The following is a 15,602-nucleotide window of genomic DNA, read 5'->3' as shown; positions in this document are numbered from 1 at the left end:
CGCCCTATTGTAGAAATGTAAAATCTGCTTACTGTGGTTGGATATTGTAACATTTTGCTCTGGTAAAGGTTTTCTGTTGTCTCTCTGAGGACTGAAAGAACTGCTGAGGTGCTGATCACATTGAATATATTGGTTTTCGGAAGAGGAAACTGTGCTGCAGAATGTCCTCTAGTGGGGAAAATGCTTGGATAAGTGCAGCGTGTTCTGTAACCAAGGATGGATCGTGCGTTGCTACAAAGCATGTGGCAGGATTACCAATATATAAAAGCTTCATCAAGGAGCTGATATGAAGTTGCTGTGTGCAACAGCTGTTTTTAGTTCAGTGGGTATTTTAATACCACCATTAATTGACAGCGAAATCATTTTCTATTTATTCCAGTTTTGGTCCACTGTTCTTGAGAAAATAAACGTATTCTTAGTCTGTATGTTCAGGGTTGTTTTGATTTTTTAACAGGTACACAAAATATCCCAGGTTTTCAATTCTTATTCTTTTATTCACGAATGTAAGAGACACCAAGCAAGTTTGAAAAGATCCCAATGAAACGATTAAGCCAGTGTGGTATAGTGGCTAGAGTGCCATACTAGGACCTGAGAGACCCAGATTTGAATCCTCGCTCTGCTATGAAAGCTGGCTGGGTGATCTTTGGCCAGTTGCGCACACTCAGCTTAACCTACCTCACAGGGTTGTTGTGAGGTTGAAAGGGAGGAGAGGAGAACAATGTAACCTGGTTTGAGTCTCCCCTCCCTGCATTAGTGATAAAGGTGTGTGTAACATTTATATGCCACCTCTCTATCCAAACAGGGTCTCCAAGCCCATTCTAATTCTTGCCCCCGAGGAAAGATATCCTATTTCTAAAGCTTCCAAGACAGATGCTTATCTACTCAAACGCTTTCCGCTTAGGAGTCTTCCTGTCGCTCTTGTGCAAGGACTAGCAGAGACCAATACTGGCTGGTCTGGCCATTCCTTCTTCTTGCTTGCTTCCTTAAACCAGAAGATAAGACACTTTTAAAAGAAGCAAGGGATTATTTCTTGGGGATGCTACCAGGGGACAGTTAAAGAAGACCTCAGGGGAGTAGACAAAGATTCTTATTCAGTTTATTTCATTGTTCCAAAGGGAAACGGGGAACCGTCATCCGATCATGAACTTGCAGGTGCTAACAGGCTTATCCTAGAGCTTATCCTATATTCAGAAAAAAAGTTATTGAATTCTTCCCTGAGGTGAATGAAAACTTGTGATTTGTAGATCCCAAGGCCTAATATTTCCATCCATCATCCCATGTCACAAAAAGTTCCTAGATTCTCAGGAGCAGAGTCGCTGTGATGTCAAAGGGCCTGCCGGTCTATGACCACGATGCTGCATGAAATGTTTCCATCTGTAGTACGGCTGAAGTTAGCAACTGCCTCTGCTCCCAATCTTGACACTATGGAGCAACTGCATAAATATATGGAAATCTTCCACTTGACCCCCTGACATATCATGACATGGTAGATTCCTCAACCACATGAGGCATAGAGAGTCATGTCCAAAGGAACTTCTATTGGGTATGATTATTTGCTTGCTTGGTGCTCTGTGAACTGCAGAGCATCCTCATTCTCCTGCAAATTTGTATCGTTTGCCTAAAATGCAGCTTCGCTAAGCCACTGCGATCACAGAAATGGCTGGTATATCTGGAAGAACAGTAAGTGCTAGGTATGTGCATGACCAGCCTTTAAAGTTGGCCATTATAGTGTTTGTAAGGCTCATGCAGCTCCTGATTAGTTCAGTTGTAATTCTGCTCTCTTCCCAGGGCTGAAGGAGCATAGTTGTTGGGGAAAACTGAAGTCGCAGCTCCTTTGGCTCAAAAGGAGGCCTGGTGATTTAGCTGAGGCCTGGTATTGGGTTGGTAGATACAAGGGGCCAAGTGGAGGGAGGGAACTAGGATTGGCTTGCTCAGCACCTAAAGCAGAGGGTGGAGAGAAAGAGGGTGACCTTGAGAGAGTGAAAGGAACATGGAGCACTGAAGTTCAGCATCGCTGGCTGTGCAACTAAAACAGTGGGTGCATCTTGTCTGAGGGCGCTTGCTTGCTTAAAACTCCAGAAGGCAGACCCTTTTAAAAATGCCAGTGAGACTTCTATATTTTTGAAACGTGACTGTAGAACTATTGTTAATCGACATAGCCCACGGTATATTGCCTGACTATTTGCCCGTTTAACCAGTGAATAAAAGGTACTCTCTAAAGAACTGGGAGTCTGCCAGAAATTCTGTGTGCTGGAGTGTTTTTCTCTCCCCCCCCCATACACAAAATGCTCTGCATGCATCTTTCCCACGCAGTCGGCAAAGTAGCTCACGTTAACTGAAAAGCAATGCCAGCACCGTGTTTATCAAGGTGGGGAATGATGGCCAAGAGATCAAAGGGAATTAAATTTACCTTGAAAGGAGAGTGCGGGGGGGGGGGGAGTGAAACCATCAAGCTGATTCTGCCTAGTCAGAATCGGTTGTTACGAGCCTAGTAAGCAAATGTATTTAAACGTGGTCCCTTTGAGCCTGCCACTTTAGTTGTCTAAATAGAGCAGGCAGTGCTTTATGGACTCTTCAGGCCCTTGCGCTTTCTCTCCAAGGCAGGTGGCATAGTCCTGAATAACGTTCACCGGGAACAAAAAGCACTCAAAGTGGAGCAAACGCCCTTGTGGTCTCTGCAGCCCAACCTGTTATTCCAAGGCACGTGTTTGCATCGAAGAAGTAGTGTTGGTTTTTATGCACCGACTTTCTCTACCACTTAGGGAAGAATCAAGCTGGCTTACAATCACCTTCCCCTCTCCACAACACACATCTTGTGAGGTAGTTGGGGCGGAGAGAGTGTGACTAGCCCAAGGTCATCCAGCTGGCTTCATGTGTAAGAGTGGGGAAACCAACCTGGGTCACCAGATTAGCCTCCGCCACTCATGTGGAGGAGTGGGGAATCAAACCCGGTTCTCCAGATCAGAGTCCACTGCACCAAACCATCGCTCTTAAGCACTACACCAAACTGCCCACCTCCATTGAACCCTAAGGATGGGGTACCCTGGAAAGAAATGACATGGCTGCCAGGCATGAAAGAAAATGCATTGTAGGCAGGAGCAAGAACACTTTGTCAAAAGGAGGATGATAGAGATGGATAGCTTGAACGCACCTATTGGTGGTGGAAAGTGCTGTCAGGTTGCAGCTGACTTAAGGTGACCCCATCAAGTTTTCAGGCAAGAGACAAACATAGGTGATTTGCCTTTGGGGCTTTTGAGTTTAGCAAAAAGATGGGCAAAAGAGGATAGAAAGGTTTATAAGGTGCATGGTAGGGAGAAAGTGGATAGCATTTTTTTCTCTCCTGCCAGAAAGTTAGAACTCAGAATCACCGAGCTAAGTAGATGGGCAGTAGACTGAAGTCAGAGAAGAGGAATTATGCCATCGCACAATACATCAACTTTTGTAACTCAGGTTTTAAAAGGGATATAAACATACCCTTGGACAATTACCAGCCAGCGTACCTCTGACCACTTTGTTTTCTAGGCCCCTCTTTGTAAGCCATCTCTAGAGTGGCAAACAGAATGCTGGACTAGATGACTCGTTAGCTTGATCCATCAGGGCTGTTCTTAGAAACCATATACTAACATGTCTCCCAAGCCAAAAACAAAAATGCCTGAAATCTGAGAAGTTTCTTCTTCCAGCTGTTGCTTGCAGTGTTCCCAGGAATGAGGAGAGATCCCTAAATGCATATGCACAAAGGACTTGTACATGAGCAAGTGGGGGCGGAGCTTGCTGTCCCAAGACTTCTTTATTTGCACCAACGTTCAGTCTCCGTAGGGTAAATTGTGTGAAAAGTGCTTGTGCCTATGTACATGTACAAATTATACGGGCATAGATGCTGAGTGTGGATCTGTGATTGGAGGGTGCCAGTGTGCTCTAGGCTGTTCCCCCATGCACATTCCCATGTACCCACAATGTCATGGGCATGGTGTGTGCCTAATGCTAATTAGACTGCACTCAAGAGGTGCCATGTGTCCGTTCAACCTGTCACATCAACCGTTAGTACTGCAAATTTCACACCAACTGGGAGTGCCTCTCTGCTCATTATGTCACCATTGCTACCATATATTCTGTTTAATTCACATATCCAGAAGAACAGAAGACCTTAACTTGGAACTGGCTAGTTCCAAAAAAAAGTGAGAAGAAGATTTCAGGCCTATTATTGCTATTAACTACTTCTGTAACCAGCCCTGAGCTCTTGGCTTTTATGTTTTTCAATACATGGCCTTACTTTTTGGAAAACAGAACCCGTGCCAAGTGTTTAGCACGAAAGGAAGCCCTCTGTGGATGCCTCTGCAAGATACAGGCTTCCCGCATCTGTGCATACGGATAGTGCTTTGAGCACAAAACACCGGTACCGAGCTATGATTTAAATGCTTACACAATTTTTTTTAATGAAAAACATGCTATACCGACAGGGTCCCCTTTTAATGGATAATCCTGTTATGATTTGCAGTGAACCAGCCTTGACAGTAGTTTGAGATGATTATTTCTCTTGTGTCACCGTGTATTAACAAAGCAATGCTTCACTCAGTGATGTACAGACAATTTTGCTCTCAAGGACACTAGGCATGCCTTTGGCACAGTGCAAGAGAGATGATAATGCAGTCTTGCTGAGGGTTTTGAAATAGAGCCTGTTAATAACTTCAGGGCTGATCACAGTTACCTGCTCTCAGGTGTGGGTAGGAATGCAAAGTCTTCACCAGTTTCCCCACTACTGCATGTGCATGCGCATAAACACACACACAGTAAAAAACACAGTTGTTATAGTTACCCTACACTGCCCCATTGCTAGTCCTATGGCAAAGTAACATTCATACTTGGAAGAGCCAGTTTATGGTACAGCCTATCCACATACTTTCTAGACCTTATGTAGGTGGTTGAGCACAGATGTAGCCTATAGCAAGAAGAATATTTAACACCGCCAAAGTAGACTCCCATCCCCCATTGTAGCAGTGGAACTATAGAGGCCAGGTCAGATATTTGTAAATTGGTCTGTGACCAATGGTTCAGGAGACTCAATCACAGATACAGCGGTCATTTCTTGATTTAGATCAACATAATAAACTCATATTCAGTTATCAGCCTCCTCACACCAATTGGTACAGTAGCTATATCCAGCTACTGATTAGATATGACTTTTTACCATAGGGCTACATCTCAAGGAACTTTTGGGAGCCCTTTGCATGGGGCACTTCACAAATATCTTCACTGACCCCCTGTGAGTGGTGCCATTTTTAATAATGAACACTCCTAAGATACAATTCCATTATCACTTTTGGTATTTGGTCTTAAAATAGTGAGTAGCAACAGTTTATGTACCAAGTGGCCGGTTGGAAAGCTACTTGTCTTACTGCTCAAGTGGGTTGGGGGTGCACAAAGGAATTCTACAATGGTGTGTTATGGGCTTTATGTGACATTAATGTCTTCTGCTGTTTCCCCATTCTACTTGTTGCTGAGCATCCATAAATGTCATCGATGTCCAGGATTTCCTGTTTTGAAGAGCTGATCATTTCCAGCCAGGCAACAATAGCTGCTCCCAAAGACACAAATGCAGAGGCATTCACAGTGGCAACAGAACACCCACACAGCAGTTTCCTCCACACTTCCTTTGTTACATCCTCCTCAGCTTGAAGTAGCCACCAGAAGGCTGGCAACGGAAGGGAGTGGGGGGGGGGGCAAAGACATGGAGGGGCAGCATTGGTACAACTTTCTGGGGAAACCCTGGAAGTGATGTCACTCCACTCTAGGAAGCGCCGGAAACTCTATAGTAAAACCACAGAGTTTCCAGGGATTCCTAGAGCAAGTGATTCCACTTCCAGGTTTTCCCTGGAAGTGATGTGCTGATAGTGATTTTTAGTTCTTTCCCCCCACCCCCACGGCTGTCAGAACTGCAGCAAGTGCTGGGGGCAGAAGATCTCCCATATCTAGCAGGTAGTAGGCATTGCTAGCCTCCAGTCAGGGCAGATCAATAACATTCATATTTAAATGCAAGATTATGAACAGCAAAATGTTCATTCATATTTAAATGCAAGATTATGAATAGCAAAACATTAGACAGTATGTGTGTGGGGGGGGGCAGGCAAGAATTGTTACAAAGAGGTCAGGATAATGAGCTAGTAGTGCTCCAGGTGGAGCTTGGAGTTCTTCTAGAATTCCAACTGATATCCAGATGTCAGGGATCAGTTATCCAGGAGAAAATAACAACTTTGGAGAGTGGACTGTATGCTAGGGCTGTCGATTCGGTTCATCCCAAACCGAAAAACAGCTGAATTTTCCCCGATTTGGCAATTTCTAGTTCGAATGGAATCAAATTTTTAAAAGGCGGGAAAACAGCGAGCCGAATTCGGCGAGTTTGGGGCGATTGCCGAATAAATCCGGCAAATTCGGGGGCTCCGAATCAGCAGCATAACCATAAAGGCATTAAAAACACATTAGTGCCTTCCCCCCGGCTCTGGGGGGGGGCATGAAAACCCCCAAAGGGGTCACCATAAGTCGGCTGCGACTTGAAGGCACTTTACACACACACACACACAAATTCAATTAAGGCAAGTTAAACTCATGTAAATTGGAATTGCAGCTCTCGGGCTGGTGATCAGAATTAGGATAAGCATTAAAGGCAGAGATGCCCACAGGCAGAATCATTTCCTCTGAGCTGCCACCCCATTATGGAAATGGCCTGTTGTTGCTTCACATACCATCCATGGGATCAGGACTCACTGAGACACAATTTACTAGCAGATGGTATAACACTATTAAATCATAATGATCTCTAGTGGGGTGAGCCACACAGAAGCCCTCATGATCTTCCAACCCACTCTGTGATATTTACTGAGGGAATTTCTGTCACTTTTTCTTATGTCCCGGTGTGAAGAATGACATAACAGGTCACGTTTGGGTTCATGTTTAGTTAGAACAACAGCCATTTTAACCACAAAAAAGTAATGACACGTTCAGACCTGGAATTGTGATTTTCAAATAATAAACGCTGTTCTAATAAACTTTATTGTATAATAAGTAATACTTAAGTATATCATTGTAGAAACTTCATAGAGACTAAGGGATTATTGCCTAATTGCAGTTTTGACATCGCACTATAGAAATTTCTTTAGGGAGAAAAGAGTATAAATAAACTCAAACAAACAGAATAGAAGACCATGGGGGGAAATGGTTAGCAGCAGGAAGAAGGGAGAAAAGCATGTTTAGAACCATAGAATCCTGCCTGGTGGCTATTTAAGAATATTGTATGGGAGGCACAGATGGTGAAGAGCTGTTGGAGGGGAGAAAAATAATATAAAGAAAGCTGAGTTGTATTACACAGTTACATGGAGAAATGTAGTCTGAAGAAATGTAGCTCTTAATAGAAATAGATTTGTGCACACAGATTGGCAGGTGGTTGCTGTGTTTGTGTAGTATCCCATCTCAATAGATAACAGCTGTATCAGTACAATACGTACATGGTTCCCTCAGGTTTCTGGTTAGGGGTTGATCCGGTACTTCAGGGGTGGGGAATGTCAGGCCTGGGGGCCATTTAAGGCCCGCAAAACCATTTGGTCTGGCCCTTTGTGAGTCCTGGCAGATCTCTAGCACAGAAGGATCTAAGACTGGCGATCCGCTCCCTCCTGCGGACAGGAATAGCCTCTATTCAAGGCAGATGTGAGTTTCTTTTGCTGAGAAAAGGAACCCTTTTTCCCCCTTGCAGAAAAGTTGCTAGCTATGGAGCTGCTAGGACCGCCCAAGAAACTCGGGCCATGGAGAAACGTATTCCCTCTGTACTATAAGAGGGCTGGGGGTGGAAGTGGCGACAATGGAGGGGTTAAAGGGGCAGGGCCAAAATATGCAGGGAGGGGGAGTTCTTAGCCAGTGTATCCTCATTTTATCCTTGCAGGCGGAGGTAGCAGGGGCTGGCTGTAGAATCCGGCCCCGACCATGCAGAGCAGGAGCAACTCTGGCGTGCGGCTGGGCAGCTACACCCAGCTGGTGCAACAGACCATCCTGTGCCACCAGGTGGGCGACTGAGCCACCAGTTGGATGCCTGCCTGCTTGCCCATGCCGAGGGGGGGTCATCTGGGGCAGCTGCCTGCATGGGGCTTGGTCGACTAATTTTTAAGTTGATAATTTTGTATGGCCTGCAAATGATGTTATAAATATCCAAATGGCCCTTGGTGGAAAAAAGGTTCCCCACCCTTGCTGTACTTGAAGAGAAGAACCATCGGAGTCTGCCAAGTGTAAAGGTACTGACACACCAAGCAGGCAATTGGCCACCTTTTGATTTTTCTCAAATGCAGGTTGATAGAAACACCAGACTGGGAAAAACAACTGCCTATGCATCCTCAAGAGTGTTCATCACACAGCTTGAGCTCTACTCTTTTGTCCACCTCAGAGCCATTGTGATCGGTGCTGTCCTGGAGTCTGGTCTCCTTATCATGCACTGGCCAAGCTCCAGAAACATTAAGAAGGCACAACCCATTTATTGAACCAGCTCTTCGATGAAGCGGTTACAACAAAATGAATGAAATGATCAAGTCATAAAATGGAACAGCTCCTCTCTGTTCTGCACCAGTCAGATCTCCTCTTTGCCATGTCCATTTCTGGGTACCACACTTGGAATGAGTTCCGAGGAGGGCAACAAAGACTGTCAGGAGTCTGAAAAAGAAGTCCTGCAAGGAAAGGCTGAAGGAACATGGCATGTTGGAGGAGGCTGAAGTTGGTTCCCAGTTAGGAAATATGAATAGAACTGGGAACGAACTGGGAACTGGGAACCAACTTCAGCCTCCTATAGCTCTGCTGAATGTTGTTGTGGCTATATTAACTGGGATAAGGAATTTGTCTGTGCTTTGGTTTAGTATTGCTAGTATTTGCTTAGGATAAGCCCCTCCCACCACTATTGTATCAAATCCCTCAATAAACTCTGTATTCCTTTTAAATCAGATCTCTGTCATCCTTTTCCTACTGAAGACTTGCTACTCACAGCCACCCCTTTAGGTAAAAGATCCCAGTTTGCTGCACCCTGCACAAACATGCAAGCTAATTCCCCATGTTAATCTGAATGTATGTTCACATATTTTTTTGGGGGGTATGGTAACAGTATGACCAGCATACAGTGAGCAAGAGAGTATCCTAGGAGAAAAAGAAGAGTTCTGCTTCTTAGGCTACATTAATATCTGGAAACGTCCCCAAAGAATGTGGTACTCCAAATGAAAGTAACTTCATGTATGGAGCTCTTGGCTATGGATCCAAGCAAAGGCAATAAAGGTTGAATGAAATTTGAAATGTCCATTTAAAGCAATTCTCTTTCTTCTTTTCTACGCAGTGGGTCCACAAAGGATTTTATATGATGAGTGCTGACAAATTTCACGTTTATGCACTGGATAAATGAACACTGAAGAAGCAAATAGCTTCTTGGAATCCCCTTTACATCAACTGTTCCTAGTAAATGCTAGTCAGGGAGCCATTCTCCGTGTAAATAAAGGGGAAGGGAATCTGTTTTGATTTATGCTGTCTGATGAAATCAAAGCACAGGATCTGCTGCCAATTTTCTCATGCTTTCTTCCCTGACATGCCAACCGTCTACAGTGAAGAGCTTAAAGTCATAATCATGCCAATTTTATATTGTAAGTCCTACAGAAAATTTATGGAGTTATATGAAAAAACTTAAATCACTTTTATGGTTTTAATAAATAACTACAGACAATCTTTGGGTGGCAAATCAGAGCACTTAAAATGTTTATCCAGCGATCAGTCAAAAAACCACATCAAAAATTCAGTCTTAAAGATCAACAGAAGTCGGGGGAATCAATCACACGATAATGCACGATGGCTGAACAAGAACAAATGAATTATTCTTCATATATATTCTTCATATATAAGGTAACAAAGTAATGCCTCCATTGTTTCCTTGAAGGAATCTTAGGCCAAACTAAATGCTACATTTTTAACAAGTTGGGTCAAAGTTTTCATCACCCAACCTTCATTTGCCTCAGTCAGACACCAGTTGCTACGAACAATGTGTCCACCCACCACAGGGGACCAGTTCAGCTTGTAATGATGTTACAGGGGAGGAGGGGCTTCATCCTTCCCTTTGAGCCATTTATCAACCATAAAATGGCCCCAGTGGGTAGGGTTGCCAGGTCCCTCTTCGTCACCAGCGGGAGGTTTTTGGGGCGGAGCCTGAGGAGGGTGGGGTTTGAGTAGGGGAGGGACTTCAATGCCATAGAATCCAATGGCCAAAGTGGCCATTTTCTCCAGGTGAACTGATATCTATCGTCTGGAGATCAGTTGTAATAGTGGGAGATCTCCATCCACCACCTGGAGGTTGGCAACCCTACTGGTGGGGTTTTCCACTTTTCAGGGCTACATGTATATTGGGCTAATAAAATGTTAATTCCAGTTTGGCCCTTGGTTCTAAAGTACTACAGAAGCTAACATGCATGAAAATATATTAAGTACCTTCACAATCAGCTAACACTGGTTACTTGTAATTTACTTGTAATTTTTAACCACAGTGAAGGTAATTACAGTGGAAATTGGATGAAATATTCATGCATGCCCCATCAATTTTAATCCATGAGATATTCTCTTAATTCCTCTTTACCCAGTTCCTCCCTGAAATCCAATAATCCATTTCTTTCTGTCTTTTTAGGCATTTGGAACGTATTTCTAACCAATTCTGTTTTAATCAAACAGAAATTCAAAGAGGATTGGAGAATTTCAGAATTTATCTTTGTAGATGTTCAGAGGCAGGCAACTGCAAGGGCTAAAGTTACAAAAATGTGCACTAATTTCTCTTCAAAGAGAAATCCTTCTTTTAAGAGAGCATAAGAGAAACTAATGGCTATATCTAAACAAGTGAATTTCAGGAAAAGGAATTGCCCTCCCTATAACAATGCTAATTTCAATAGGATGTATGGTTGGAGAACACATGACACAAAAACACTGTTGAAACTAAGCAGGGCTTTCTCTGATCAGGTGCTTGGATGGGAAACCTAAGTACACTGCCGCTAGGTCCATGATGGAGAAAAACGGCATAAAATGCAGCAAGTAAATAACTTTCTCTAGATAATATGGACATTGTTGTGCAGGACATTACAGCGCCCTTGAAGGTTGAGTGTCGATGCAGGAGCTCTAGGTACACATTGGAGTCTGGATTTTGCAAAGGAGTTTGTGGATTGGGGCATGTATATTTACACCTCTGCTTTATTATTAAAAGTAGATCACCTTTAAGCAATAATGTATGTATATCTGTGCCATCAAGTTGCAGCTGATTTATGGCAATCCCAGCAAAGGGCTTTCAAGGCGCAGAGGTGGTTTGCCAGTGCTTTTCTCTGCAGTGTCTTCTGTGGTGGTCCCCCTTCTGAGTACTGACTCTGCTTACCTTCCAAGATCTGATGAGATTGGGCTATACCATACCATTCCACATTTCCTAAGCAACAGTAACTGGCCCAATAAAATATTAGGATGATTTACTCAGCGCTAAGCAACCAAGCCACGAGAATCTGTATGAGAGCAACATGGTCATTTTATTTATGACTTGCTCATTCAGTCCAACTCTATAAATGTTGCTTTCTTATACATTGCTAACATAACTCCTTTGCTTGCATTTGCCAACAATTAAGTGAAAATTATGTCCAAACAAGGCTGTGGTGATATAGCATGGACAAACAATATTGTAAGGGTTACAGTGTAACCAAACAGAAAAGCATCTCACAAATAACATCCAAAATCTGTGGAATGAAATCTTGCCATGTTCTACTCAATCCAAGTATAATTTAGCATCATGTGAGCTGCTTCTTCCTGGAATTTATATGTAACCTAAAGAATAAGCCATATGCTATGTGTCAATCATTCATGTTTGCTACCTGACCGTGAATACCATAGGTGTATATCATAAGACTACTTCTAAACTTACATTTTCCATGATTTTATGAGCAAGTGGAACAACAAAGTGCCTACTTACAGATATCTCCAAACCTTAATTCTATAGGAACCTTAATTCTATAAATACCATCAACTGTGTGGCAATCAGTGGGATCAGCTCTTTATATGTCTAATTTGCTGTAATAATTTGTGTCATGTAGAAGATTTTGAAGCCACATGATACCATTTGAGGGGTCAGAAGTGAAGAAAATAATAACCTACCCATTGTTTGGGTATACATAATATACAGGTAGAGCTGCAGATAGAGACACAGAGGCAGCCCTATAGGGCAGCAGATGTGCCACCTCAAATCAGATCCTAAAGAGAGAGAGAGATCCTGCACCCTCAAGGTACTTCAGTCAAACTCACAGTAGAGTCCATCTGCTTATCCAACATCCCTGTCACACAGACATGTCTGACTACTCCTTTCAGTCAAGGGCACCAACAAGCCATGATAAGCTGCTTGAACAGAACCATTACAGCCAATTGAGGGGACTATCTCCAGTCAAGAAATATTACCGTTCCTTTTGTGATGGGCTCTGATTTCTTCAAGGCACTTTGGTCAGGGTTGCCAACTTCCGAGTCGCACCTGGAGATCTCCCTCTGTTACGACTGAGCTCCAAACGACCAAGATCAGTTCACCTGGAGAAAACTGCTACTTTTGGAGACATTATATGGCATTATATCTCTATGGCATTATATCCTGCTGAGGTCCCTCTTCTCCTTAAACCCCACCCTCCCTAGGCTCCACCCCCAATATCTCCAGGTTTTTTCCAATCCAGAGCTGGCAACTCTAACTTTGGCCCAGGCCTATAAAAGCTCAACTAGATATGACAACATCCCTGATTCTGCTCTTCCCAGGCTCCACCTCCAAATCTCCAGGAATTTCCCCAACCCAGAGTTGTCAAGGATACTTCCAAGGCAACTAGCATTAATTTTTGGGAAGACTAAGAATCCAATCCAATACCAAAAATATAAATTCAATACATTGCTTCATATAGGAGCACCACAAACAGCAACTCAGCAGCTCAGGAGAATAAAAATGCCTTTACCTGCTTGCTAAAGGGACAATAAAGTAAGTGCCACAGGGGGCACCACCACAGAGAAGGCCCTGTCTCCAGTAACTGACCACCTAACCTCCGAAGGCAAGGACAGCCCCAGCAGTAAAAGTGCTGCTCCAAGCAGCTGCGGGGGGAGAGGGGAAGTATGGAGAAAAAACCTTACAGCATTGCTTGCATGATAATGTCACTTCTAGGGAAAACTCAGAAGTTATGGTGGATAGCTCTAGAAATTGCCAGAACGGTTTCCAGCAACTTCTAGAGCTACCAGTGATTTCTAGAGCTTCCTGCCATTACCTGTTTTTTTTCCCCTTGGAAGTGACACCATCACACCCATGACTGGCCCCACGATGTCCCTGCCCCAGCCCTACCCTGCAAGGTCTTCTCAGCCCAGAAAAAAGTTTTCAGTTACATGGTTTAAGTGGGAAAGAGTTCACTTCTTCTAATGAAATCAACAGGAATTTTTTTTAAATTGCTGATCTTGAACTTTTGTGCGTAACAATTACAACACAGTATTAATCCTTTGAGATCACACACCTGTTCTGGAGGAAATTATTAAACTCAGCAACTGTCACAGCGTGGTTTAGGTGGGCCTTCCTCCAGCACTCAGATGCCATAAAAGTCAATTAAATGTAAAATGTGCTTAATTCAATTGGATTGTGCCTTTAACATTAATGCATATCCTAAAGTGAATAATACTATTTAGTAATAATGGGTTGGACTCTGGTGAAAAAGGAATGAGGCATCCTCTTAGACAAGCCAAAAAGCTATGCTGAGAATCTTGAGACCACATGGGATGGGGGAAGAGTTGCCAGGTGCGGCTTGGGGATATCCTGGAAATACAACTGATCTCCAGACTATGTGGATCAGTTTCCAGGAAGAAAATGGTAGATTCCCCTGGCAGCCTGCTGAGATGCTTAAACTGGATGCTGGATTATATGTTTGGCTCTAAGCGAAACAATCAGCCAGTTTCCATCAGTGAAAACAAAACGATACATACAGGAGACAAAAAGCCAAAGGCGGAGAAGACAGTTTTGACAGACATGGTTTTGCTTAACCAGCAAGGAAGAACATTTGGTGAGATTTTTGGAACGAAAACTCCATGGCAACGCTGTTTGATTTCTTTGGTGGCCAGTCTAAGATTTACTTGTTACCAAGCAAACATATTGCTTTCTGTGCTATGCATGCATATAAGGTATGGTTTAGTGGTAAATTAGAGAAGTACATGTTGATCCCCCTTCGCCTTTGCTTTTTTTTGGGGGGGGGGGTAGATTCTAAGTATTATAATCCAATGAGGTCCCTCCTCTCCCCAAACCCCCCTTGTCTCCAGGAATTTCCCAGTCTGGAGTTGGCAACCCTAGGGTGGGCTAGCATGGAGGAGAATTAGGTGAGATTGAATGAAAAGTTGGCTGGATCCAACCCAATGCTTGAAGCTCTGTTTTAATAGTAATAAAGTACAGTAAAGCTATCTTTAAAAAATGTAAAAACTTGAAAGGGAAAATGGGAGAGCAAGGGAAAAGATGTTGTGTATCTTCTAAAGTAGGCTTGCCAGGTCCCTCTTCGCCATCGGTGGGAGATTTTTGGGGCGGATCCTGAGAAGGGTGGGGTTTGGGCAGGGGAGGGACTTCAATGCCATAGAGTCCAATTGCCAAAGCGGCCATTTTCTCCAGGTGAACTGATCTCTATCGGCTGGAGATCAGTTGTAATAGCGGGAGATCTCCTGCCACCACCTGGATGTTGGCAACCCTATTCTAAAGGGTTATGGAGCGTAGAGCCCTCAGAGAGTTAGAACCTTTTGGTCAAGCTGGATATAGAGGTCTATGGACCCACCTTACTGGAAACTATTCAACTGAAGAAGCTTTTCTGGCGAAACGTACACAAATCCGGAGGTGGCGTTTTGGAGTTTAATTTGCTTGGAATATTACTTGCTTTGAAAATATTTACTTACCCGTTGGAACTTGTAGTTTAATTTGCTTGGAATTTCACTTGCTTTGGAAATATTCACTTACCCATTGGAACTATAGATATAAAAAATCGTGTTTGGAAACACTCTTTTACCTTGGACAATTGAACTTTTGAGTTGCTGAATTCTTACCTTCCTTTGGACACGTGGTCAGGTTCCCTGGAAAGTATATGCTTGGTGATGTAACCAATTTTGATTTTCTCTTGTAACCAATTTTGGAATGTAGTAGGTGATGTAACCATTTTTGATCTTCATGTAGTTTATTGCTGGAGTTTTTTTTGGAGTTCTGTTTATTTTGTACACTTTAATATATAGTGGGTTAAGGAAAACCTGAGTGAGTATTGATATATTAATAATCGAGCTGGTGCTGTATATTTGCTTAACCACCTGGATGTTGGCAACCCTATTCTAAAGGGTTGTGGAGCGTAGAGACCACTTTTTAAAGAGGAAGAGGCAGGAAAAGAAGCAGATTTGAAGGGAAAGTTACACACACTGGAGGAAGGGCAACAGAAGGATGCCCCAGCAGAGTCTGGATCACCTGCTGGCTTTAGGCGCGACAGTGGGATTCCCGAAGAGCAGGTGGTGTCTGAGTGTGTCTGTGCCATCCCGTCAAGATTCCAGAAGCA

This window comes from Euleptes europaea, chromosome 11, assembly GCF_029931775.1.
Source record: "Euleptes europaea isolate rEulEur1 chromosome 11, rEulEur1.hap1, whole genome shotgun sequence".
NCBI classification, from domain to species: domain Eukaryota; kingdom Metazoa; phylum Chordata; class Lepidosauria; order Squamata; family Sphaerodactylidae; genus Euleptes; species Euleptes europaea.
The sequence above is the reverse complement of the archived record's forward strand: the minus strand, read 5'-3'. Positions refer to the sequence as shown.